The sequence below is a fragment of the Panthera pardus genome, unplaced genomic scaffold, assembly GCF_024362965.1.
Source record: "Panthera pardus isolate Hobbes unplaced genomic scaffold, ASM2436296v1 HiC_scaffold_16, whole genome shotgun sequence".
Taxonomy (NCBI): Eukaryota; Metazoa; Chordata; class Mammalia; order Carnivora; family Felidae; genus Panthera; species Panthera pardus.
Genome location: NW_026526721.1, coordinates 56,870,721 through 56,875,454, shown reverse-complemented (window position 1 = coordinate 56,875,454; position 4,734 = coordinate 56,870,721). Strand labels below are relative to the sequence as shown.

The 4,734-nt window shown below is 34.6% G+C and overlaps 1 non-coding gene across 1 annotated transcript; it reads right to left on the bottom strand.

Moving 5' to 3' along the window:
- Nucleotides 1–1,061: 1,061 nt before the first annotated feature.
- LOC128777453 (U6 spliceosomal RNA) lies at nt 1,062–1,165 on the bottom strand. The gene has a single exon (XR_008422713.1). It is a non-coding gene; the product is annotated as a U6 spliceosomal RNA (small nuclear RNA).
- Nucleotides 1,166–4,734: the final 3,569 nt, after the last annotated feature.

The following is a 4,734-nucleotide window of genomic DNA, read 5'->3' as shown; positions in this document are numbered from 1 at the left end:
AGAATTCATTAATAAGATCATCTGAGCCTAGAGTTTTCTTTGTGGACAAATTTTTTTTTTTGCTGTAAAATAAATGTACTTAGTAACCAGGAGGGTACTTGGTTTATTTTTTGATTTGTGTATTTCAAAGAACTTTTCCATTTCTTATAATTTGCTAAATTTATGATCATAAAGTTGTATGTGAAATCTCCTGATTTTCTTTTCAATATATGTAAAATCTTTAGTGATATCACCTCTCTTATTCCTAATTTTTATAATATGTATTTCTTTAAATTTTTCCTCTTCAATCAGTCTGGATATTTATCAATTTTACTGATCTCATAAAATCAGTTTTTTTGTTTGTTTTATTGGTATTCTCTATTGTTTTTCTGCTTTCTTTTTCATTAATTTACCCTCTGATGTTTCCTCTTTTTATGTTTTAATTTTCTAATTTTATAGATGGATATGAAATCTTTCTTCTCTTCTAACATAATCATCTGGCCCTATGATTTTCCCTCTAAGCAATGCTTTAACTGAATTTCACAAATTTCAATTCATTTTCATTCTCATTCAACTCAAAACACTTCCTAATTTTCCTTTTGATTCCTTCTCTAACCCATGTGTTATATAGAGATGTGCTATTTGGTTTCAAAATATTTGGGAATTTTTTTCCACTTTTTCATTTTTGTTGAGCCTCAAACCTCATCTTCTGCAGGATTACTTTATAGAAGGCATCATGGACTCATCTCTCAGTATTCTGAAGCTTCTGTGTGACTGTTTACATTACCCTTCCTTCCTTCCTTCCTTCCTTCCTTCCTTCCTTCCTTCCTTTATTAAAGAGACACAGAGACAGATAGCATGAGCAGAGGAAAGGGGCAGAAAGAGAGAGAGAGAGAAAGAGAGAGAGAGAGAAAGAGAATCCCAAGAGGGCTCCATGCCTAGCACAGAGCCCAACGGCCCAAGCTTGATCTCACGACCTTGAGATCATGACCTGAGTCAAATTAAAAAATCCGAAGATTAACCAATGGAGCCACCCAGGTGCCTCTCACTGTTTATATCACAAAAGCTTGTTTATTTATTTTAAAAATAGGGAAGGCTTCATGAATTTGCATGTGATCCTTGTTCAGAGGCCATGCTAATCTTTGTATCATTCCAATTTTAGTATTTATGCTGAGGATGCAAGCACTGTTTATATTTTAAGTTAAAAACAAGGGGTGCCTGGGTGGCTCAGTTGGTTAAGCATCTGACTTTGACTCGCCTCACGATCTCTCCCAGCTCGTGAGTTCAAGCCCTGCATAGGGCTCTGTGCTGACAGCTCAAACCTTGCAGCCTGCTTTGGATTCTATGTCCCACTCTCTCTCTGTCCCTTCCCCCACTTGCTCTCTCTCTCTCTCTCTCTCAAAAATACATAAATATTAAAAAAAATTTAAATTAAAAACAAAAGGAGCAGCTGGCTTCTACTTCTAGCTATTCTTTTTTTTTTTAATTTTATGTTTATTTCTGAGACAGAGACAGAGCACGAGTGGGGGAGGGGCAGAGAGAGAGAGGGAGACACAGAATCAGACGCAGGTTCCAGGCTCTGAGCTGTCAGCACAGAGCCCGATGCGGGGCTCAAACTCACAAACCATGAGATCATGACCTGAGCCGAGGTTGGTCACTTAACCAACTGAGCCACCCAGGCGCCCCTACTTCTAGCTATTCTGGCTGCTATTTTTCTTTCCTACCAAGAAAATGATTAAAGCTGGAATGAATATGTGAAATAGATATTATAAGACATAAGAAAACAGTAAGTTTTTGAAGGCCCATGAAGGAAGTAGTTCCAAGTCAGAAAGAACTTGAGGACCCAAGGTCTTGGAGAGAAGTCATAGCATACACCTTTGGTGTCACACCAATTACCCCAATACACTCATGTTGAAAATATATGCGACTTTCTGCCTAAGATTTTGGTCTTCCTGAGGGAATTCATTTGTCTCATGTGTGGGGAAACTGCAAGCTCTGAATATTCGACTCTCCCAAAGCAGCCTCATCTAGTGATGGCTAAGGAGTTAGTATGGAATTAATGTGGCTTATTTTTTGTTTGGTTAACGTATCCCTGAGTCTTAATCTATATTTTCCATAGTTTCAGATCATACTCAGTGTGCCTTCCAGAACAAAATTAGAGTCCCTTTGAAAGAAGATAAAAATCCCCCAAATCTCTACTGTTATTCTTTCCATTTTCTCTCTTCTCCTTCTATCCTTCATTCAAAATAGCCATGCATTTCAGGAAGGAAGACCAGATAGACTGAAAACCAATAAAGAAAAACAGACAACATAAACAGATCCACAAATTATCAGTTTATAATTATTATTAGGCACTGATTTAAAAAGTGATGTAACTACACACTTGATACAAAAGAGGAGAGTAGTAAGGAACAGAAATTCAGGACCAGAGAAAACTTCAAAATTAAAGAGAGACTAAAAGGAAGAAAATACAAAATAAAAGGTAAGAGACTATGGAATATGTGAAAAGGTCCAACACATGTTTGAGTAGAATGCTAGATGGAAAAGAGACAAGAAAATGGAAAGAAGCAATTTTTGAAGAAAGAATGGTCAAGAATTTTCCAAAACTAATGAAAGAAAACCCATAATTTAACAATTTTACCAAATCCCAGGAAGGACTAATATAAAAAAAAAATCACATCCCTGAAACTAAAATAAGGGAAGATAATAAATGTAGTCATAGAGGTAGTAAATACTCATTAACTTAAAAAAAAAACAAAACACTATGCCAGCAACATATTCCTCAGAAGAAATAAAGACATTGTGCAATTAAACCATTCTTTTTTAAGCTCAAGATCATATTAATAACAGCTTGTGGTGGTGATGGTGGTGGTGCTGTGTGTGTGCTCTTTTGCTACAATGGCAGAGTTCAGTATTTGTGACAGAAACCAGATGGCCTGCAAAGCTTAAAATATTACTATCTAGCTCTTTATAGAAAAAAATTCTGACCTTTACAGATATTTACTCTTTACAAAGTTAATTAGATGTGATGCCTTAAAAAAATCTTGTCATCAAATAGTTTGAAAGCCATGTTATTTTGTCCCTAGATAGGAGACTAAGGTTAAGGTAAGGGATCTGTGTTGTGGGGCTAGAATTAGATTCTGAAATTAGTGAAGTCTAAGAGATGAGCCCTAGTCATGAACGAGGAGATTCTCTGTTTCTGACTGGCTATTTTCTTGTCTGCAGCTTCTTCTATAAAACAGAAATAGAGTTGCCCTACCTGCTTGTTTTAAGTCTCATATCATGTAACAATTTACATAATGATAATAAAAGAAAAAATATAATAATGAAAATTGTTAGCATCAACACTGCATTCAAATAGGAGAAGATAGGGGTGCCTGGGTGCCTCAGTTGGTTGAGCATCTGACTCTTGATTTCAGCTCAGGTCATGATCCCAGGGTCAGGTGATTGAGCCCCCCATGGGGCTTTTCCCTGAGTGGGGAGTCTGCTTAAGATTCTCTCTCTCTCTCTCTCTCTCTCTCTCTCTTTCTCCCTCTTCTCTTCTCCCCCCACTTGCATGCATTCTCTCTAAAATAAAATAAAATAATAAATCAAAATAAAATAAAATAGGAATATATATATATATATATATGTATGTATATATGGTAGAATGTGAATATAAACCACAAATCTCTACCTAACTTGTAAATTGGTTCTTCTGGTTAATTTATTTCATCCATCTTTGTTGATCTTTTCCACAGTTGATCAGAGTAACTATATAATTAATTTGACCTTTAACAAAATCTCTCATGTTATCCTTTGCTTCTTTGCCTCTCCTCCTCCATTTTTGGACTATCATGATCGGTGCCATTTATTGAGCACTTACTATGTACCATATACTGTATTAAATATATTATACTCAATATTTAATCCCTACAATAATAATATGAAGTACACATTATTATCCTCATTTTACAGAGGAAGACATTTATATAAAAATTATTTAAATATTGTTGTCCAAGTTTGCAAAATTCTTAAGTGGCAGATCTGAAGTTTAAATGCAAGTCTATTTGAGTTTATAATATTATCATGCATCTTCTCTCTCTCTCTCTCTCTCTCTCTCTCTATTGCACCTGTGTTTAGTATTCATGGCTTATCCTTCTCTGTATTTTCCATTCTAGATAAGTGCTCTTCACAGAGAAAGCCATTATAACAATTAATAAAAATTAGTGAAAATTAGTGCTAACTAGTAATGATAAAATTTTAAAGTAAATAAATGAATACAATAGTCTATTTGGGCTAAAAATTACATAATTCTGTGGTCAGGATAGGTTTAGAAAATACTAGGTTGAACAGATTTCCTTAAAGCAGTACTTTTCAAAAAATTTAAGAAAAAATATGTGTTGTGTATCTGATCGATTTGATGTACTGTGGCATGTAGCATTCACGAAGGGTGTTTGAGCACAGAATTGCTTTTGGTAAACACCTTCTTGGACTTTGGAAAGTTTAAGTTAATTTATAAAAAGAAATGGATTTAAAAGCTGGTAATAAGCTGCATTTTTAAGTAGTGAAATATTAGATTTTATTCAGCAAGCAAATGAATATTTTCTTCAATTTGGGCATTTTCAGAGCAGAGCATAATTTGCATGAAGTGACAATTTATAAAAGCAACATCGCTATTAAATTTGACCTTTTGACTTTTTGAACAAATTCCTCATTAAAGCCTATGGACTACGTTTTATATTAAATACAAAAACAAAGATATCCTTAATGAGG